Raw genomic sequence first — 24,083 nt, forward strand, 5'->3', positions numbered from 1 at the left:
ACAAACATGTCAAATTTTTAAAAATATTTTTTGATATTTATTGAGATAGTCATATCACATCTGTTTATTTGACTTATTAATATATTGGCACTCAAGTCCACCCCTATGGTGTGTGGTACCCCAGGAAAATATGCTTTTGTGCAGCTCCAAAATGCATTACAAAGTTCATGGGTACATGAGGGTAGTGATTTATCAATGATTTAGAATAAGGAGCAGGAGGGGTGACATCAGCATCATGGTGGAGTGAGCTTTCCCTGTAAACTGTCCCAGCTAAGATACAATGAAAGGACATTCATATTCCAACAGAGGACATCCACACAACACAAAAGACATTGAGAGACCCACGCAGTTGTATATCAGAAGGTGGAGGTGCTGTAGCACCTCCCCCCACAGAGGAAGTGGAACAAGGTAAGAGAAAGCTTCTTTTCCTCCCAAGGGTGATAACCCAGAGACCATATGCAGATCCGAGAGGAAAGGGGGAAGGGAGTGGCCCTCTGCAGGAATACCATTGCTCTCCAATGTCCCTCATAGGCCAGGTTAAAGCTCCACACAGAAGTGGCTAGCTATGGTGGGAGTGTCTTCATTAAGTTAACAGCCCAGGAGAGCAGATAATGAGGGCAGAGCAAGAAGCCCCTGAGATCACACAGGAGAAAGAAAGTGCACCTCAGCCCTGACTGGTGCCCCAGTTCAGCAGTGGAGAGCTGAATAGAAGATGAGCTGAATGCTGAACAGGCTCAAAATACACAGCTCTTGACCCCCAACAAGTGGCAGCAGGGAAAGTGGCAATCAAATACTACCACAAGGCTGAAGCACAAATCCACACCATCTAGCAGTATGAAAAAATATATTAAATCACCACATCAGAAGGAAAATGATGAGTACCCAGAATTCAGTCCTGAAGACAAAGGAATCTATAATCTAAATGAGAGAGAATTCAAAATAGCTATCGTGAAAAAACTGAACAAGTTAAAAGAAAGTGCAGATAGTTCAATGAATTCAGGAGCTACTTCACAAAAGAGATTGAAACTATAAAGAAGAACCAATTAGAAATATTGAAGATGAAAAACACAATGGGTGAGATAAAGAAGAATATGGACTCCTTGAACAATAGAGCTGATATTATGGAGAAACAAATCAGCAATATTGAGGACAGAAATATAGAAATGCTTCAGGTGCCAAGGAGAGAAGACTAAGACTGAAAAGAAATGAAGAAATTCTCTGAGAAATATCTGACTCAATTAGGAAAGGCAACATAAGGATTATAGGTATTCCAGAGAGAGATGAGAAGGAGAATGGAGCAGAAAGCTTATTCAAAGAAATAATAACAGAGAAGTTCCCAAACCTGGGTAAGGAGCTGGAAATGCAAGTGAAGGAAGCCAATAGATTTCCTAACTATATCAATGTAAAAAGACCTACTATAAGGCATAGAGTAGTGAAGCTGGCAAAAGTAAATGACAGAGAAAAAACACTAAGGGCAGCAAGGCAGAAGAAAATAACTTACAAAGCCAAGAATACTCTGTCCAGTGAAAATATCCTTCAGATATGATGGAGAAATGATATAGATCTTCTTGACTGTGTAGTTCCCTAATACCATTTATTTCATTCTGGTTCTGTCATTACTCATGATGCTGCAACGTATATCCCTTCACCTGTGAACACTAGCTTTTCAGAGATTGTTACTCTGCTTTATTGATGATGACCACAAAATGCAAGTCTTATTCAGAGAATGCAGGTAAAATTAAAGCATCATTCTATTTCTGGTCATGTTCAAGTCTATTTATATAAATATAGAACATAAATGTAAACAACACATCTTGCAATCATGTTCTCTCTTGAGCAGTTTAGGCTATGATCACTGCATTTCTAGAATGTGATTTCTTTCCATGTAGATTGCATTTCTGTCTTCCACATATCAGCAGCAGCAGCAAGAGGGGCCGTGTGAGGAATGAGAAGAGCAGTCCTATTCTTGCAAGGAATGGCTGTTTTTCCTGTGGCACAGCTTAAGACCAACCAAGCAGAACACAATGTCACAACATCAATTACAGGCAAAAGAGGAAATCTGTAAGAAGGGCCTGATGGCATTATGAATCAACTGTCTCAAAGTCCTGGGAAGGAGCTGACATATGAGGAGGGCTACCTGACAGATGAAGTGTAGTTTGCAGATTAGGGGAGTGACCACCTCAGGTACAAGTGATGACTGATGCACAGGGCAAAGAATGCCTGCTGCCACCCTCACCACTCCTGGGTGCTGTATGCTGGAGGCAGCACCATGGTCACAACACAGATGTGCAACAGCCCATGCCTGCTTAAGGCTCAAACTCAAGGATTTGTGCTGCACTATGGGTAGCCAAAGCCCTCAATTTGTCCCATGTGAAAGAGAGTCATACAAAATCACCATATCAGCACAATCCTGGCAGCTCAGTCTTGCTTGATCCCACCATGCCCGTCAGCAGAAGTGATCCCCTTGCCAGGCCACTCACATAGAACTGATGCCCAGGCATGGGACCCTGGCACGATCCCATAGGCAGATCTCTTAGAGCTCCTCTGAGAATCTAGTCAACCTCATGATTGGGATAGAGGATCAGAGAGCATCCCAAAGAGGAGATACACACACACGCACACACACACACACACAAAATATCTTGTTGTATCTATATAATCTAGAGAAAATATATCTTAAGCAAGTATATTATATTTATAAACTTCTTAATAATCAACTCTCCTAGAACTTCTGGGATAAATTCAAATTGTTTGTTAATTTATTTACTGAATACATGAACAAATTGTGCAGCATGATTTTCACAAAAATCTTTTTTGGTTGTTTGAAGATTTTCTGTTTTGGAAGATTTTGTTTGTACTTGCACAAGTCTAGATGCCAGGGCACAAATTTCCTAATAACTAGTCCACTCTTGTTTTCAGTAGATTACATTCATTTAAGGCTATATTTATTTCTTACCTCCCATGTATCATTGACAATCACCAACTTTTATCGATATTTAGCATTTAATAAGCAGTGCTTACTTAGCTCCCTGTGCTAAACTTTATCGTAGGTTATCTAGTTTATTCCCACAGGCACAATTTTATGTAGGTACTATTATCATGCACGCTTTATCACAATTAAAATGAGATCTGTTGGAGAAGCTTAGCTTATCTCGCATGAGGGAGTTTGTAAATAGTGTAGCCAGATTGTGAAACCAATTTAGTCTGAGTTCAGAGTTCTCACTCTTAACCACTGTCTTATTGGAGAGAGAATACAAAAAAAGATGGAATCTCTGCCCTCAGGGACCTTAAATTCTTGTGCAGGTATTTGAGAGGCCCAATCAAATTCCACTTCTTTCCTGTCTGGGTTCTAAATAAATTGTTATCTAAGATAAAGGATTCTCAAATGAAGACCAAAATATCATCATTATTTTTGTAAAGTTTCCATGGGAAGATGTCAGTGTGAAAGTACATTCGATCTCTTAACCCAGGATCAGGCTGACTCACCTACTCAGTCACAGGTATTGCTGGACCCAGAGATTAGGATCATGGAGTGGGAAGAACAGAGAGGAAGTCCTGCCACCTGTGGAGTGCTCATTCCCAAAAGGAAGACAGAGGTGCTGAGCCTAGCATGTCTAATTTATAATTCTGAAATTTACCATCTAGATAAGTCACCCCATCTCTTCTCAGGTGGGGAGACTGAAAGGATGGGGAAAATCTGGAAGTGCTCCAACCAATCCCAAGTATTGATGAATTTCCTCTCCTTTCTCTCTTATCCACATGTCCAACCCTCCTGTACCCACACCATTTGCTCCTTCCTGGCCAGCACACTCTTGATTTATTTTCTGCAACTGAGAAACTGTGCATCTTGCTCCTTCTGTTTCATTGTTTCTAGCTTTTGTTTTGTTTACTCATTGGATGACGCAGTTTTCTTAGTGTGGGCAGGTAGGGCTGGTAGTGAATTCTGTAACTGTAGGTTTGGGAGAAGAAAAATACATCTGTACTTGGAAATATTATTGTTCTAAAGTTTTATGCCTAGAAAACATAAGACAATCAATCAAACAATTTTTGAAAAAATAATAACATTAATTAAAATGTTACTGATGAAATGAACATGTGGAACATAATAGCTTTTATATTACTTTTTATTAAAAAATAACCAGATAAAAAATAAAGGAAGAAAGGATAACTTTTATAATATTAACAAAATAAATAAAATAGCTTGGAAAATTTTTAGTGAGAAACATTCTTCTATGAAGAAACCAAAAACTCCAACAAAGGAACATAAAAAATATGAAAAATGGAAATACACAACTGGTTTGTGAGTAAATAGACGTTATTTTAGCTATGTCAGTTCTTCAAAAATTGATCAATGTTATCTAAAATGACCTAACATGATTTTCTTGAGGGATGGCAAAGGGAGATAAGGAAATAGGAGTAAAGTTTCTCTAAAAAATAACCAAGAGAGTATTTCCACGGACAGCTCGAAAAAGATTATTAATGAGGGATTGTACCTAACTGTATTTAAAATGTTAATAAATGACAATTGATTAAAGAGTTTGGTGCTTTGTAGTGTGATAGACTAATGACTGAAAATAGAGTCAAAAAACAGATGTTCATACATATGGGGATTTAGTACATGAAAAATATGTAATACCAGGTCAGTAAAGAAATGCAGATGCAGGACCATGGGACAAATTGAGACCAATGACTAGATCCTTAGGCTAAAATTTTTTAAAATAAATGAAATTGGCAATTTAACATTATATCAAAATCAACTTCAAAGTGATCCAAATATTAGTTACAAAGAAATAATAATATATATATTCTAGAAGAAATTGTAAGAAGTAGGGGAAGAAGGTTGAGATAAAGCCTAGAAACACCAAAAAGGGGGGAAAAAACTAGCTAATAAATTTGACCAATTTTTTTAATCACAGAAAAAGTATTAGAAACTAAAAAATTACAAAGTAAGAAAAGTATTTATAATATGTGAGATTTAAAGAGCAAATTACTTTTTTTAATTTTTTTAATTATTTTTTTGGATGTACATCATATTTCAAATTCTGTATATATTACATCATGTTCACCACCCAAACACTAATTATAGTGCATCCCCTCACATGTGACCCTAATCACCCCTTTTGCCCTCCCCCCCTCACCCCTTCCCCAATGGTAACCACCAGTCCAATCTCCAATGCTATGTGATTTTTTTTTATCGTTTTTATCTTCTACTTATGAGTGAGATCATATGGTATTTGACTTTCTCCCTCTGACTTATTTCACTCAGCATAATACCCTCAAGGTCCATCCATGTTGTCACAAATGGCTGGATTTCGTCATTTCTTATGGCTGAGTAGTAGTCCATCGTGTATAAATACCACATCTTCTTTATCCATTCGTCCCTTGATGGGCACCTAGGTTGCTTCCAAGTCTTGGCTATTGTGTATAATGCCACAATGAACATAGAGGTGCAAGTATCTTTATGCCTTTGTGTTTTCAAGTTCTTTGGAGAAATACCCAGCAGTGGAATAGCTGGATCATATGGTAGATCTATCCTTAATTTTCTGAGGATACTCCAAACTGCTTTCCATAGTGGCTGCACCAGTTTGCACTCCCACCAGCTCTGTACAAGGGTTCCCTTCTCTCCACACCCTCTCCAACATTTGTTGTTTCCTGTCTTGTTAATTATAGCCATTCTGACTGGAGTGAGGTGATACCTCATTGTAGTTTTGATTTGCATTTCCCTGATAGCTAATGATGTTGAGCATCTTTTCGTACGCCTGTTGGCCATCTGTATATCTTCTTTGGAGAAATCTCTGTTCAGATATTTTGCCCATTTTCTAATTGGATTGTTGGTTTTTTTGTTGTTGAGCTGTATGAGTTCTTTGCATAGTTTGCATATTAACCCCTTATCTGATATGTGGCTTGCAAATATCTTCTCCCAATTGTTAGGTTGTCTTTTCGTTTTGTTGATGGTTTCCTTTGCTGTGCAGAAGCTTTTGAGTTTGATGTAGTCCCATTTTTTCACTTTTTTCTTTTGTTTCCCTTGCCTGGTCAGACATGGGACTTGAAAATATGCTGCTCAGACCAATGTCATAGAGCGCACTGCCTATGTTTTCTTCTAGAGGTCTCATGGTTTCTGGTCTTACATTCAAGTCTTTAAGCCATTTTGAGTTGATTTTTGTGCATGGTGTAAGGGAATGGTCTACTTTCATTCTTTTGCATGTGGCTGTCCAGTTTTCCCAACACCGTTTATTGAACAGACTCTCCTTTCTCCATCGTATGCTCTTGGCTCCCTTGTTGAATATTAGCTGTCCATAAACGTGTGGGTTTACTTCTGGGCTCTCAATTTTGTTCCATTGATCTGTGTGTCTGTTTTTGTGGCAGTACCATGCTGTTTTGGTTACTATGGCTTTGTAGCATAATTTGAAACCGGGGAGTGTGATATCTCCAGCTTTGTTCTTTTTTCTCAGGAATCCTTTGGCTATTCGTGGTCTTTTGTTGTTCCATACAAATTTTAGGATTCTTTGTTCTATTTCTGTAAAAAGTGTTGTTGGAACTTTGATCGGGATTGCGTTGAATCTATAGATTGCTTTAGGAAGTATGGACATTTTAACAATGTTAATTCTTCCAATCCAAGAGCATGGAATATCTTTCCATTTCTTTGTGTCTTCTTCTATTTCTTTCAACAATGTCTTATAGTTTTTGGTGTACAGGTCTTTCACCTCTTTTGTTAAGTATATTCCTAGGTATTTTATTCTTTTTGTTGCAATTGTAAATGGGATTGTATTCTTGATTTCTCTTTCTGCTACTTCATTGTTAGGGTATAGAAACGCAACCGATTTTTGTACATTGATTTTGTATCCCGCAACTTGACTGTAATCCTTTATTATTTCTAAAAGTTTTTTAGTGGACTCTTTAGGGTTTTCTAGATATAAAATCATGTCGTCTGTAAAGAGTGATAGTTGCACTTCTTCTTTTCCAATGTGGATCCCTTTTATTTTTTTTTTCTTGCCTGATTGCTCTGGCTATAACTTCCAATACTATGTTAAATAAGAGTGGTGACAGTGGGCATCGTTGTATGGTTCCTGTTCTTAGAGGGATAGCTTTCAGTTTTTCTCCATTGCGAATGATATTTGCTGTGGGTTTGTCATATATGGCCTTTATTATGTTGAGGTATTTTCCTTCTATACTCATTTTATTTAGAGTTTTTATCATAAATGGATGCTCTATCTTGTCAAATGCTTTCTCTGCATCTATTGAGATGATCATGTGATTTTTATTCTTCATTTTGTTAATATGGTGTATCATGTTGATAGATTTGCGGATGTTGAACCATCCCTGCATCCCCGGAATGAAACCCACTTGATCATGATGTATGATCTTTTTGATGTATTGTTGTATTTGATTTGCTAGCATTTTGTTGAGGATTTTTGCATCGATTTTCATCAGTGATATTGGCCTGTCATTTTGTTTTTTTTGTGTTGTCCTTGTCTGGTTTTGGTATCAGGATAATGTTTGCTTCGTAGAAGGAGTTAGGAAGCCTCCCCTCCTCTTCAATTTTTTGGAAGAGTTTGAGAAGGATAGGTATTAGGTCTTCTTTGAATGTTTGGTAGAATTCACCAGGGAAGCCATCTGGTCCTGGACTTTTATTTTTTGGGAGGTTTTTAACTGCTGTTTCGATTAAAGAGCAAATTACTTTAAGATACAAAGAACAAATAAAGGAAAAGGAAAATAGCGAAAGGGAATACAGCAAAGGAATCATACATGGGCAGTTCATATAAAAAGAATGTGCCAATCAACATGAAAAGACAGTTTAATCTCTCTCGTTAGTAAAGACGTGACAAAGAAAACAAGGTAACATTTTAACTTCTATGCTTCCTGAAAATTAAATACTGAAAAACATCAAAAGTGTGTGAAGCAGGCCTCTCATAACTGTTGATGAAAGAATAAACTGTTAATGATTTTGGCATTTACCACCTGACAGATTATTTATTTTTCTTATCTTATTTATCATCTTTCTCTCCCACTGGAATGCAAAGTCTCGTCCATGAAAACAAGACTCAAGCTCTTTTGTTCACTGGTGTAGCTCATGAGCCTAAAACAGTGCAGAGTAAACAGCAGACGCTCCATAAACATTTACTTTAAAAAGTATCATATACACTTGTCTGAGAAGCACGATTCTATCCTATAAAGAAAAAGTTAGGCAACAAAAAATTTGGCAAGAAAGCACTAAAAATAACATATGATCTGTTGACAGCAAGTGATCTGTTATAATAATAAATGAAAATTTATGTGTTAAAATGTTCTCAATTGAGCCAAAAGAATGAAATCCAGGTATTAAACAGCTCAAGAAATAAATGTGTTGAGAAAAAAAGACTCGTTTTATTTACCCCACAAAATCACACTTTCTGGTAAAGTAATAAAAACAAAGTGGAGATAAATACCAGGAAGCAGCACATGTGAAACAATAATCATTTACTTTTTAAAAGAAGACAATGAGCCTCTAAAAAGTACTTTGCTTTGTAGTCAGTGCCCTACAAGCTCAAATCTTATCTGATCCTCAGTTTACTCCATTTGCTTGCTGTTATTAAAAGAACATGAGTTAACGTGCAGTCCGTTATGAATAAAGAGGAAGCATCCAGCGCAAATTTTTATTGAAAATTATGTATACATTTGCTTTAGGCATTCAATATTGTTAATTTGTGGTTGAACCACAGCACATACGTACCTTAAATCCTAAACAATAGATATGAGGCCCAAATTATGCAAATTTACAGGGCTTCATATCATTGACAATAAAGTAAAACAACAACAGACAGTAAATGAAAATGAGGATGATGGTAAGTCAAGAGTAATTTGTAAACAAAAGGGAAGAATATCAGCTGTTGGACATCATGTGCACTTCAGACATCATCAGCGTGCTCAATCAGAGCCTTCAGTACGCTTTGTGCTAATTTTGGATTATGAATATTAAATTTTAGTAACCACAAATGTCTTAATTAGGAGGTTGGTAGTCACATGTGAAAATGGGGCTCTGAAACTTTGGTCATTCTTTTGTATAATGAAATAAAATATTTGCATTTTTGGATCAATTCCCAGTCCATCAAGAGGCTCTCTTGTGGTTTTTCAGTGGGCATTTAGATAATTTAAGCATCCTGGCTGAGGGGCAGGGGCTGCAGAAAAGAAACACTGCATTTGGAGGCTGTTCCACCACTGCACATCTACCTGGGTAATGGGGCTAGAATATCAAATGCTTGGTTAAGCAGCTCATTTCTTTTTCTCTCAAGCTAGCTCGGGAAGGAGTTCATGGGGGGGAAAAAGAAGAGAAGAGAAGAGGACAGGTGAGGAGAAGAGAGAAGAGAATTTTTAGTTCTCTTTTAGTTTAGAAACAGTACAAAAGCTACAAAACCTTCATGCTGAGCAGAAAACCCTATCACCTGCCTCCAGGTTTACTAGTTGCTAAAAGAATGAGTGCTTCGTGAAGTGGAACATTAGCATAAGGAGTTATCTATGATATTTAGGGGAAGGGAAAGGGTACGGCTAGTGAAAATTAAAAAGTGACCCACACAATTACCATAGGGCCTCAACCCTATTTATCAACATAACTCAGTGGTTTCCAGGCTGGCGTGATTTGGTCCCAGGGGACACTTGACAACATCTGGAGACATTTTTTGTTATTACAACTCGGGCATGCATATGGCCCATAATATCAGTGATGCTGAGGTTGAGAAACCCTTGACGTACATCTTTGCACCCATTTTGTTGAATGAACTCAATTCAGTAAGGTGCAAATATATATCAACCTTAACCATTTTTTTCCCCATTGGACATAATCTGTAGACTAGTTTCTTCTCTGCTCATGAATAACTTGTCATATGAGGCTAACCATTTCTTTTTTTCTGAGGAAGTTTCTCCCTGAGCTAACATCTGTCGCAAATCCTTCTCTTTTTTTGCTTGAAGAAGATTAGCCCTGAGCTAACATCTGTGCCAGTCTTCCTCTATTTTGCATGTGGGATGGCTCCACAGCACGGCTGATGAGTAGAACAGGTCTGCACCTGGGATCCAAGCCAGTGAACCCAGGCCGCTGAAGTAGAGTGTGCGGACTTCAACCACTTGGCCATGGGGCCGGCCCCCAGTCTAGCCAATTTTTGAATCATTTTGATTTAAAAGACAGCCTCATTTCAAAATTAAAATGTGCAATCCACTGTAATCTTACAACTCTTATTAGGCCAGCCCCAGTGGCCTAGTGGTTAAGCTCAGTGCACTCCACTTCAGTGGTGGTCTGGGTTCAGTTCCTCGGTGCAGACCTACACCACTCGTCAGTGGCCATGCTGTGCAGCAGCTCACATACAAAAAGAGAAAGATTGACAACAGTTGTTATCTCAGGGCCAATCTTCCTCAGGAAAAAAAAAAAAACCCTCTTATCCAATTGAAGGCTTCTCTCCTTTGGCATATCTATGCAAATAACGTCTGTTTGTCCCTCCCATTCCACACCACTCCTTTCTCCATGCTGCTGTGTTCCCCCAGCTGTTGACATGTACCCATTACATCGATGAGTTCTTGCACCTTCTGCTTCTGATTGGGTTTGGCCAATAAAGAGCACTGGCAGGAGGATGCAGGGAGGAAGAAGAGTGATTTGGGGATGTTTACGTCCCCAGCTCCCTCCTGCAGCTTGGCCAAAGGCTGACTGCTTCTCTTGACCAAAAGTCATGGTTCCCATCTTGGAGTCACCTCCACAAGGCTCTGTCTGCAGCTGGTTCTGGTAACCAGACCCTCCCTCGCCCCTTCAGGCTGGGGCGATAACTTTGCCCCTCTGTTACTGACCTCCGGGTACTGTGCCCAGCCTGGTGTCTTCTTTAGTGTCTCCTCCTTTTACCCAGTTTGGCACGTCCTGCCAGGTCTCTGACACACCCAACTTGCACCAGTTTGAAGCCTGGGTACTTACAGAGGGCAGAGGAGCATGGCTAGTCTTTTTTCTCTTTATTCTGCCAGCTCTCTAAAATTTTATGCCTAGTCTCAATTCCCAAAACTCTTGAGTCTACATCAATGATTTCCTTCTGAAGGAGACTCAAAAAAAGATAGCCGCCTTCTTCCCTCTCTCAGTTCTGAACAATTGAGAAAGAAAGAAAAGGAAGAGCAAGGAAAGACAAAACAAATATCACCTTTATTACTAAAAAAGTGTAATTTGGAGGATGAAAAAGTCAAATGGGTCAGCTAACTGAACACTAAATTAAGCAAATTTCCAGCTCAGTCACTGAGTCGGGCTCTACCCAGGGAAACTTTCTTCTTGGAGGAACAGGAGAGAACGCCAGCTTCCTTCAGGCAGCGCACTCCCAAGAGGAAGAAGTGAGAAGAGAGAGAGCCCCGCTGAGCAAGCCCCATTTGTCTTCCACTTCACCTGGATGGAGTGAGAAGTGGGCGGAGAGGAAGGCTGGCCTCACTGAGCGCCCGCCACACAGAGGGAGGCAGCAGTAGTGGTGAAGGAGCTTTCTCTCCTGGGTCTTCTTTTGTTGTTATTTTGTTTTGCTTTGTTTGGTGTCTTTTTTTTCCTTTGATGCTTAACTCTTTGGGCTTTACCATCAAATCTATGATTAACAGATCAACAGTGACGTTTTCCTTTGAGAAAAAGAAAATTCTATTAGGACAATCCTTATCCAAACTTTATACGGATATTTCCCAGCCACTCTTCCTGTTTAGAGTCTTTCTCAGATTTTGTCCTCAGAAGGCTCTGAAATGATTTAGAAATGTATCAGTTAGGGCTAGGTTTGCTACATGTTTCCAAAAATCCGCATTAATGGTTGTTTGTTGTGGTAGTTAACTTTGAGCCAACTTGACTTGGCTAAGCAATGCCCACATAGCTGGTCAAACACTATTTTGCGGTGTGTCTGTGGAGGTGTCTCTGGAAGACATTAGCCCTTGAATCAGCAGACTGAGTAAGACAATTGCCCTCACCATGCAGGTGGGCATCATCCAATCCATTGACGGCATAAATAAATAGAACAAAAAAGTGGAGGGAGAGCAAATTCTTTCTCACTCTTCTTGGGCTGAAACATCCATCTTCTTCTGCTCTCTGACATCAGAGCTTCTGGGTTTTGAACTCAGACTAGGATTTATGCCATCAGCCCCCTGGTTCTCAGGCCTTTGAATTCAGACTGAATTATACCATCAGCTGTCCTGGTTCTCCAGTTCACAGATGGCAGATTGTGGGACTTCTCAGCCTCCGTAACTGTGTGAGCCAATTCCTAAAATAAATCTCTTTATATCTATAGCGACATCTACATCTATATCTGTGTCTAAATCTATATCTACATCTATGTCTACATCTCTGTCTACGTCTATGTCTATGTCTATGTCTACGTCTATGTCTACGTCTACGTCTACGTGTATGTCTATGCCTACGTCTACGTCTACGTCTACATCTATGTCTACGTCTATGTCTACGTCTATGTCTATGTCTACGTCTACGTCTACATCTATGTCTACGTCTATGTCTATGTCTACGTCTACGTCTACATCTATGTCTACATCTATGTCTACGTCTATGTCTATGTCTACGTCTACGTCTACATCTATGTCTACATCTATGTCTATGTCTATGTCTATGTCTACGTCTACGTCTATGTCTACGTCTATGTCTATGTCTATGTCTACGTCTACGTCTACATCTATGTCTACGTCTATGTCTACGTCTATGTCTACGTCTACGTCTACGTGTATGTCTATGCCTACGTCTACGTCTACGTCTACATCTATGTCTATGTCTATGTCTATGTCTATGTCTACGTCTACATCTATGTCTACATCTATGTCTACGTCTATGTCTATGTCTACGTCTACGTCTACATCTATGTCTACGTCTATGTCTATGTCTATGTCTACGTCTACGTCTACATCTATGTCCACATCTCTGTCTACGTCTATGTCTATGTCTATGTCTACGTCTATGTCTACGTCTACGTCTACGTGTATGTCTATGCCTATGTCTACGTCTACGTCTACATCTATGTCTACGTCTATGTCTATGTCTATGTCTACGTCTACGTCTACATCTATGTCTACGTCTATGTCTACATCTATGTCTACGTCTATGTCTATGTCTATGTCTACATCTATGTCTACGTCTATGTCTACGTCTACGTCTACATCTATGTCTACGTCTATGTCTACATCTATGTCTACGTCTATGTCTATGTCTATGTCTACGTCTACGTCTACATCTATGTCTACGTCTATGTCTACATCTATGTCTACGTCTATGTCTATGTCTATGTCTACATCTATGTCTGGTCTATGTCTATGTCTATGTCTATGTCTATGTCTACATCTATGCCTACGTCTATGTCTATGTCTATGTCTACGTCTATGTCTACATCTCTGTCTACTTCTATGTCTATGTCTATGTCTACATCTATGCCTACGTCTATGTCTATGTCTATGTCTACGTCTACGTCTACATCTATGTCTATGTCTACATCTACGTCTACGTTTATGTCTATGTCTATGTCTATATCTACATCTACATCTATCTCTATCCTATTGGTTCTGTTTCTCTGGAGAACCCTGACTAATACCCTTGTGTATAAAAATGTTCATTCTCTCAGGTAAAAGATTTGTCAGGAACCCAGTCTCCTTCCAGTTCTCTGCTTCTCTATCCTTAGCATGCAGCCCTTGTTTTCATATCTCAAGATGGCTGCTAGATCCCCAACCGTCACATCTGCTTTCCAGGGAGCAATATGAAAGAAGAACAAGAAAGGACAAAAAAAATTAGGTAAAGGGTACATGCCAGACATCTTCTAAGGCATTTTCCTTGAAATTACACATTTTCCTGCTTACACTTCATTGGCCGTTAATTAGTAATGAGGTCACATTTATGGAGTGGTAGGGAAGCAGGAAAATACAGTCTTTCCATAAGGCACATGAATAAAATAGAAGATTCTGTTACTAAAGAAGAGAATGGATTTTGGTGTAGGTAGCTATCAGTTCGTCACAGAACAAATTAAATTACACGAAAGGCTATTCCGTTGCCAGGGCTAAAAATTCACTCATCCCAAATTCTGCCTGGTCACCTTTCTAATATATCAGGTCAGAGATTTTGCAATGAGACTGGAAGAACACAATAAGAAACTCTTACAATAAAAGCTGAAACAAATGTGAGGACAAGGTGAAAAACCTTGCCCTCAATTTTGGCCAAAGAATACAGAAGCTTGTCAAGAGTATCGAAGAAATCGAGGGTAAGTAAAGCATTTGGATTTAGTCTCATCAGAATGCTGGTAACTTTTGCAGAATCAAAACCTGTGAACTTAAGCTAAATTAGGAGAAAGCTCCAGTGAGAGATTAGTTTTGAGTGTACGTTTGACATATCAGGGAAGGGGATGTTGGGGGTCTCCTGTGTCTGCCATATCCTCTCTCAGAAAGTGGCTCTTGAGAAAGTTTCAAAGTGGTGATAAACACAGTCACTTGGTCTTACGTTTTTGCTTCTCTTTCCAAGTCAATATATCCCAAAATCTTTTAACGTCCGTTTCCTTTCAGCTTGGAGTACCTGGCGCATGGTGTGGCACTTGGGGTGGGGTCTGTCCAGTAATACAACTACCACCATTTCTCGTGAGTCAGCAGTTCAGTCCTGTGCTGAGTTTCTGCTGCCACTCACTCTCTTTCTGAACTGAAGCTGCTGTTGATGCTTTTGAAGTCTGGGCCTCTAGGGTTGGGGAGGAGCAATTCCTCAAGTTCATGCTTCTGCAGACTTCGCCATGTATCTACTTTTGACTTCCATAGAGTTCTTGGGAATGTTCCATTAGAGTACAGGCAAAACCTGCAGGCCCAGTTATAATGACCAAATCACCTTGAACCACACCCGGTAATTATTTGAGTAGCTTCCATTCTTGAGCCAATGCATAAGCTACTTGAAATTAAGAACTGTTCCTCCAGGTTTCCTTTCTTGGCTCTGAATTCAGAATGGAATTTTGAGCAGCTGACCTAACACTGCTTACCTAGGCCTCTCTCTAATAACTTAAACCTAGAGGCTCCCTAGGGCTCTCCCGCACCTAAGGAGCTTGGCCACTTCTGAGATTAGAAACTTCATCTGATGTTTAAGAGACTGGAAAGACTCTCCCAGAGATGCAGCTTTGCCTCACCTGTGCCTTCTTAGGAACAGCACTGCCTGCAACGTCTTGAAGCCTGAACTCCCTTATATCATGAAGAAACAGTCTTGCTGGGGCTCACGCTATGGCTGACTCTCTAACTCTTGCTCAGACCTGTGCCTTTTGCTGAGGTCTATGTCCATGTGGCCTGAGTTCTTGCTAGGCTCACTGTGCCTGCCCATTGGCCAGCACCCAAGCATCCCCATGCGAGATCATGTGACTGGCTGAAAGCATCTCATCCAGGCTGCAACAGTTGAAATCTACCTGCTCAACTAAAACAACCCCAATCAAAACACTTCATCTGTCCATACCCAGAGGTGAGGCCATCCCAGAAGCCCTGTTACTTTGTTTATATTTCCTTATGTTTTTCTCCCTAAAACTTCACTCCTTGTGACTTGTTTCTTAATCAGTGACCTGGCCTAAGAGTGAAGCGATGGGTTTCCTAAGGAGGGACTAACAAACTGAGAGTTTTAAAAGGGATATCAGACGGATGCCAAATATCATTTTTATTATTGGGAGATGTAGTTTAGTGAGAAAATAAATGGGCTCGCTGATTATACTCCACAGTCAGGCGGACCTACCCACCAAGGCACGAGCAGCACTGTGAAGCTTCCCGCAAGGCGGAGCGGGGCTGTGAGCAGCCCCTTCCCAAGGCAGGGGCTAAACTGAACAGGACTTCTGGGTTATATTTTCCAAATTCACAAATCAAATAAGCCCTGCCCCTTCTGTGAGGTGGGATGAATAAGGAAGCATTCTGAATGCTGATGGAGAGGCCAGGAAGGTTATGTTTTTTAATTCTCTCTACCTGGAAGAACATGTCAGGAATAAAGATTCCTTCCCCTCACCCGATAATTTTTTTTAGTCTAATATTAAATAACCAATAAAATTATTTATTTAAAGTTGCAATAAAGGTAGACATCAAAGAGCTAGTAGAAATTTTACTAAAGGACTTGATCTATTCTCTCAATCAGTATTTCTCAAGGGGGATGCTATCTACCTTTTGAGAGGGACAATATTTCAATGTACAAAATTGACCTCACGTTGTGGATCACTTAGCACCTGACCCCAGAACATTAAATGACAGAAGCACTCACTCCATTGGTCACTATTACAATAAAAAATGCTTCTACATGTTCTTAAATATTTTCCAGGTGGTGGCATTTCCCCCATTTGCTAATTACTGCTCCATGTGATCCAGAAGAATTCTCAGAGGAGAAGACTCCAATCTGAATTCTGAAATGTGAGTGAAAATTGGATTAGTGGAGAGGAAAGAAATTGTGTCCCAAACAGAGGAAATACGTGAGATGGCCCTGGGGCCAGAAGGATGATGGCATACCAAAGAACTCAAAGGACATCTTTGAGCCTGGCGTCCGGACAGTGGGGAAGTGCTGGCAGAGGAGGCTGGTGCTGTGTGCGGGGACCCAGGGCATATTAGTGTGAAATCACTGCAGTGGTTTAATAATGGAACGGCCTGCTAAGATTTCTGTTTTAAAGTCAGTCATTTCATTGCATGATTTTCATTCGCAATAAGCTCATTTTGAGTTAATATTCATTGTTTGCACTAACCTGAGCACATTCTAATTCACATGACTTTTGTCTTTTGTGTATATGTAATGGATTTTTGTTTGTTTGTTTGTTTTGGGGAATTTCTTTTGCAAATAAAATAAAGGCATTTTGTGTAAAACGAAAACAAAGCATCTTTTAATTACCTTGCCTTCACTTCTCATTGATTTTCACCATGTTATTACATATAAGATGAAGATAAATCCAATTGTTCCGTACTACCCACACGGCACAAGAGCCTCGTTCTCACATTGCTTAGTCTTTAAAACTTCTGGAAACAAAGCTTGATAGATCTGCTGATGAAGGTGCTCAGTTAATTAATGAACAGTAATATAATACTTATTTTAATTGTGCATTTCCACACTCCCACCCTGAAGACAAGTCCTTTTTATAGAAGAACAAAGGTGCTGACAAAAAAGGGAAAAAGAAATTATAAAAGATGCAATTACTCCAAAAAATGTGAAGAAATAAACTGGACATTGCACATTCTTTCATTTAAACATTTAATGATGGAAAATCTATTTTATTTTTAAGATGAGGGATGATGATTACGCAAGTAACAATACATACTTTTATCTAATATGTATAGGAAAGTCCTAGTTAATGCTGCCTGTAGAATGAAGTCATTATGTTCGGGGGGGGGAGGGGTGGGGGGGGAGAGGCTGTAATTTCAGTACATCTGGTATACCATAGCAAGCTCAAGGTTAATTTTTTTCCCTCCATTTAACTAAACTCATTTAAATTGTCTGTAATATTCCTCTTGGAGTTTCAGAATTCGTCCTTTTACTCTTAAGTGATTAGATAAATAAAGAATTGCCTGAAGTGTACAAAGCTATTTTCAAACAAATATCTGACATAGCCTTCAGTATTCATTATATCAGTTTCTAGGAAACCAAACACATAATTTTGCAATAAATTTAATGTCTAAACTTAACTTCAAATATTTTAATTCTCAACATATGCTTTATCCATAGTAATTATATAGTACATAGAAACTTTACAAAACATGTATTCTGGAATTCTTATTTTGAGGTGGTTTTTGCATTCAAAGGAAATACCTAAGACTGCATCATGCTAAATATATGCCTGAAACCAGCAACAAATGAGATCCAAAGAGAATATAGCAATTGTCACTTTATCTGAGGAATGCGTCAATACACTTCCACGCATTGCCTTCCTGAGAATGCTGAAAATATGATACATTCAACAGTTAATTCATTCAATAATATTTATTGAGAGGCTGCTATACGGAAGGAGATGTAACAAGACGGAGAACAGTGAGTTGAATTGTTCTAATATTGTAGCCTGCAAAACTCTGGATTTTACTTTTAATGAGCTGGGGCCACTAGAAACTTTGAGGAGAAAAGTGACAAATTTAAAGTTCATTTTAAAAGTATATTTAAATTATTGCTTATATTGCACCTTAAATACAAAAAGTAAATTAATACTAATTGAAAAAGAATTAGTTATAGTACTTACAGATTTGTGCTGAAAATATGCTGAGAGTTTTACTTTGTTGCTCTTTGAACTTAGAGGAGAATAAAATAGTTGAAGTCTGTTATTTCTTCATTAAGAGTAACAAACACCACAGCCTTGACCTCTGATATCTATATTTTAAGTAGGACTGAAGTTTTATAAGTTCTCCCCACATTACTTAATAATTAGAGCTACCAATTTGAACACTTTCTATATTCCAAGAGCTATTCTGGAAAGGACTCTTCAGTCAAGAGCGAGAGTAAAAATACAAACAAAAACCAGTTTATTAAGATGCAGCATGAAAATAGCTTTAAAAGAAGTGTTCACCTGACCATATTTGAGCTTAATAGACTACTTATTTAGACTTGAGTGATTTTGTCATTGGAGAATCTTCTCCAAAATTCTGAACTGATTTTGAAGAAACAATTGTATACAAGTCAAGCGTGTGTGTTAAGAAGGGGAAGGGAGAGAGAAAATTAATGGGTGTGAGGAAAGAATCGCTTGCTAGACAGAGTGAGCAATGTATTACAAAGATGTGGAGGACAGGATACAAAGACCTGCGACATTTTATTCACAGTCATAGAGTTTGAGGGACTGAGTGGCAGGAAATAAAGTGAGAGTGGCAAATTGGATATGAGGAGGCTTCTGTTACACATCAGGGAATTTTGAACTTATCCTACAAGATTTGCTGAGCCATACAGTATTAAAAACAAAGAAGTGACGTGATCATTTTTGCATTGTGGAGAAATCATTCGGCCATTATGATGTCCTCAATGGGATAGCCGAGAAGGTAGAAGATCAGTAGGGAAGACATTCCATCAGCCACGTAAGAAAAGAGAAAGTCTGTAATTCAGGCTGCCTGGTAAGGGGATGGAAAGTAATGGACACTCTCAAGAACTGTCAAAGAGGAAAACTGGCAAGGCGGTGCCTGAACTGATGGAGAGGTAGCGAGGTGGACAGGGCAGGGGATGTCAAACCGGACTTTTAGATTCCAGCTTATTCAACTAAGTGCGTGGTGGTATCACTATTTGAGAGAGAAAACAAAAAGAGAGGGAAAACGTTTAAGCTCTAGGGTCAGCAAAATTAAAGATTTGAGTTTAGCCCTAAGTTTGAAGTGTGATGAAGCAGTTAGATTGTCCAGTAGGCACCACATCACAGGAGAAAGATCTGAACTAGGAATATAAGCTTGAATTTTAACAGCAAGCCCAAGACAACGAGTTGAGCTGGAAATATAGACAAGAGATTCACAGGCTGGGCACCGATGCCATGGGGAAGACAAAACTGCTTACCGAAAGTGTGGACCACAAGAAAGAGAAGAAATCTGAGGCTAGACAGCTGGGGTGTTAAAAGTTTAATGTGCAGGAAATGTTAAAAGTGCAGGAAAAAGAAGGGGAATCCTGAAGAGAAGACCAAAAAACACCCCACAGGAGAGGGAAAAGACAGGAGAATATGTTGCTTTACAAACTGAAAAGGAAGGTATAAATACAGAGGAAGGAGATGGGCAGGACGGAGTTAATTTTTCTTAAGGGAGAATCTTGTGTTTACAACTAAAGACTACCATCCTGGGGCCAGCAACCTTGATCTTCTTTTTACAGTTTTGTTTTATCCTACAAAACACCTAGTACATTGTGTATGTATTTAAGTGTTTAGCATGATGATGTGTAATAGTCTGTAGCTTTTTAAAGCAAATATTTTTAAACACTTTAATTAATAACACATGTTTGTATATATGAGTATATATGGCATAAATATATTGAAATTTTTTGTAACCCTTTAACCTGTAAATATACAGGCATACCTTGGATATATTGTGGGTTCAGTTCCAGAGCACCACAATAAAGCGAAAATTGCAATAAAGCAAGTCACATGAATTTTTTGGCTTCCCAGTGCCTATAAAAGTTATGTTTACGTTATACTGTAATGTATCAGTGTTCAATAGCATTATGTCCAAAAAACTGTACAGACCTTAATTTAAAAAAAGCTTTAGTGCTGAAAAATGCAGACTATCATCGGAGCCTTCAGCAGGTCATAATGTTTTTTCTGGTGGAGCCTCTTGCCTTGATGTTGATGGCTGCTGACTGATCAGGGCAGTAGTGGCTGAAGCTTGGGGTGGCTTTGCAATTTTTAAAAATAAGACAACAAAGTTTGCCACATTGATTGACTTTCCTTTCACAAATGATTTCCCTGTAGCATGCCATACTGTTTGATACCATTTTACCCAGAGTAGAACTTCTTCCAAAATCGGAGTCAATCCCTCAAAACCTGTTGCTACTTTATCAACTAAGTTTATGTAATATTCTGAATCTTTTGCTGTTATTTCAACAATCCTCATGGCACCTTTACCAGAAGTATGTTTCATCTCAAGAAACCACTTTCTTTGCTCATCCTTAGGGAGCAGCTCCTCACCTGCTATAGTCTTTTTTTGTTTTGTAGCTTTGGCTCCGATTTCTAGGATAAAAATAATATTTATTTTCTTTTTTTTCAATTTTTTTATTGAGGTCATATCAGTTCATAGCATTGTGTAATTTCAAGTGTACATTATTATTTATCAGTTTCTGTATAGACTGCATTGTGCTCACTACCAATAGCCTAATTTTTGTCCATCTCCATACTTACGTGCCCCTTGACTCCTCTCACCCACCCCCCCGACCCCCTTCCCCTATAGTCAACTACTAATCTGTTCCCTTTATCCATGTGTTTGTTTGTCTTCCACATATAAGTGAAATCATACGGTGTTTGTCTTTCTCTGGCTAATTTCTCTTAACATCGTATCTTCAAGGTCTATTTGTGTTGTTGCAAATGGGACAATTGTCTTTTGTATGGCTGAGTAGTATTCCATTGTGTATATATACCACATCTTCTTTATCCATTCACCAGTTGATGGGCTTTTGTGTTACTTCCACATCTTGGCTATTGGGAATAACGTTGCAGTGAACATAGGGGTGCATAAGTCTCTGTATTGTTGATTTCAAGTTCTTTGGATAAATACCCAGTAGTGGGATAGCTGGATATTATGGTATTTCTATTTTTAATTTTTTGAGAAGTCTCCATACTGTTTTCCTTAGTGGCTGCACCAGTTTGCATTCCCACCCACAGTGTATGAGAGTTTCCTTTTCTCCACATGCACTCCAACATTTGTTATTTCATTTGTCTTGGTAATTATAGACATTCTGATAGGTATAAGGTGATATCTCATTGTAGTTTTGGTTTGCATTTCCCTAATAATCAGTGATGTTGAACGTCTTTTCATGTGCCTGTTGGCCATGTATATCTTCTCTGGAAAAATGTCTGTTCATATCCTCTGCCCATTTTTTGATCAGGTTGTTTGCTCTTTTGTTGTTGAGTTGTATAAATTCTTTATATGTTTTGGAAATAAACCCCTTGTCAGATATATGATTTGCAAATATTTTCTCCCAATTGGTAGGTTGTTATTTTGTTTTGTTAATGGTTTCCTTTGCCTTGCAGAAGCTTTTTAGTCTGATGTAGTCCCATTTGGTTACTATTTCTTTTTCTTCCCTTACCGGAGAAGACATGGCATTTGAAAAGAGGCTGCTAAGACTGATGTCAAAGAGCATACTGCCTATATTTTCTTCTAGGAGTTTTATGTTTCCAGGTCTTACCTTCAAGTCTTTAATCCATTCTGAGTTAATTTTTGTGTATGGTGTAAGATAATGATCTACTTTTATTCTTCTGTATGTGACTGTCCAGTTTTCCCAACCATTTATTGAAAAGATTTCCCTTTCTCCGTTGTTTGTTCTTGGCTCCTTTGTCAAAGATTAGCTGTCCATAGATGTGTGGCTTTATATCTGGGCTTTCAATTCTGTTCCATTGATCTGTGTGTCTGTTTTTATTCCAATACCATGCCATTTTGGTTACTATAGATTTGTAGCATATTTTGAAGTCAGGGATTGTTATACCTCCAGGTTTGTTCTTTTTTCTCAGGATTGCTTTGGCTATTCGGGGTCTTTTGTTGTTCCATATCAGTTTTAGGATTCTTTGTTCTATTTCCACAGAAAATGTCATTGGGATTCTGATTGGGATTGCACTGAATCTGTAGATTGCTTTAGGCAAGATGGACATTTTAACTATGTTTATTCTTTCAATCCATGAGCATGGACTGTCTTTCCATTTCTTTATATCATCGTTGATTTCCTTCAATAGGATATTATTGTTTTCAGTGTATAAGTCTTTCACCTCCTTGGTTAAATTCATTCCTAGATATTTTATTCTCTTTGTTGTGTTTGTAAATGAGACTATAATCTTGTCTTCTATTTCTGCTTTTTCATTATTAGTGTTTAGAAATGCAACTGATTTTTATCAGTTGATTTTGTACCCTATAACTTTGCTGTAGTTGTTGATTATTTCTAATAGTTTTAAGGCAGATTATTTAGGGTTTTCTGTATATAGGACCATGTTGTCCACAAACAGTGAGAGTTTCACTTCTTCCTTTCCAATTTGGATACCTTTTATTTCTTTTTTTTGCCTAAGAAAGGTTTTTTGCTCTGACTAAAACCTCAAATACTATGTTTAATAAGTGGCAAGAGTGAGCACCCTTGTCTTGTTCCTGTTCTCAGAGGGATGGCTTTCAGTTTTTGTCTGTTAAGTATGATAATGGCTGTGGCTTTGTCATATATGGCCTTTATTATGTTGAGGTATTTTCCGTCTATACCCATTTTATTGAAAGTTTTTATCATAAATGGACATTGGATCTTGTCAAATGCTCCCTCTGCATCTATTGAGATGATCATGTGATTTTTATTCCTCATTTTGTTAATGTGGTGTATCACGTTGATTGATTTGCAGATGTTGAACCATCTCTGCATCCCTGGTATAAATCCCACTTGATCATGGTTTATGATCCTTTTAATGCATTGCCATATTTGGTTTGCCAATATTTTGTTGAGGATTTTTGCATCTATTTTCATTAGCAATATTGGCCTGTGATATTCCCTTCTTTTTTGTTGTCCTTGTCCGGCTGTGGGATCAGGGTGATGTTGGCCTCATAGAATGAGTTAGGAAGTATTCCGTCTTCTTCAATCTTTGGAATAGTTTGAGAAGGATAGATATTAAATTTTCTTTGAATGTTCCGTAGAATTCTCCAGAGAAGCCTTCTGGTAATGAACTTTTGCTTTTTGGGAGGTTGTTTTTTTTCCTAAAAGCTTCAGTGCATGGTTATGTGTCCTAGTTGTTAGTTTTAGCTCTCTACGTGAGCTGCTGCTGCCACAGTATGACAACTGACAGACAGGTGTGTGGTTCCATGACTGGGAAACAAACCTGGGCCACACCAGTGAGAGTGCTGAATCTTAAACACCAGACGGCTATTGCTTCAATCTCTGTACTTGTGATTGGTTTATTCAGATTCACTATTTCTTCTTGATTCAGTTTTGGGAGGTTGTATGAATCTAAAAATTTATCAGTTTCTTCTAGGTTATCTAATTTGTTGGCATATAGTTTTTCATAGCATCCTCTTATAATTCTTTGCATTTCTGTGGCATCCATTGTAATTTCTCCTCTTCATATCTAATTTTGTTTGAGTCTTCTCTCTTTTTTTCTTAGTGAGTCTGGCTAAGAGCTTGTCAATTTTCTTGATCTTCTCAAAGAACCAGCTCTTAGTTTCACTGATTCTTTCTACTGTTTTGTTAGTCTCTATTTCATTTATTTCTGCTCTAACTTTTATAATTTTCCTCCTTCTTCTGACTTTGGGCTTTGTTTGTTCTTCTTTCCCTAGTTCTGTTCAGTGTAGTTTAGGATTACTTATTTGAGATTGTTTGTTGAGGCGGGCCTCTATGGCTATAAATTTTCCTCTTAGAACCACTGTTATATCCCATAAGAATTAGTTTGCTGTATTTTCACTTTCATTTGTCTCCAGGTATTTTTTTATTTCTCCTTTGATTTCTTTATTGATACAATGGTTGTTCAGTAGCA

The sequence above is a fragment of the Equus caballus genome, chromosome 3 (assembly GCF_041296265.1).
Source record: "Equus caballus isolate H_3958 breed thoroughbred chromosome 3, TB-T2T, whole genome shotgun sequence".
In the NCBI taxonomy this organism is placed as follows: domain Eukaryota; kingdom Metazoa; phylum Chordata; class Mammalia; order Perissodactyla; family Equidae; genus Equus; species Equus caballus.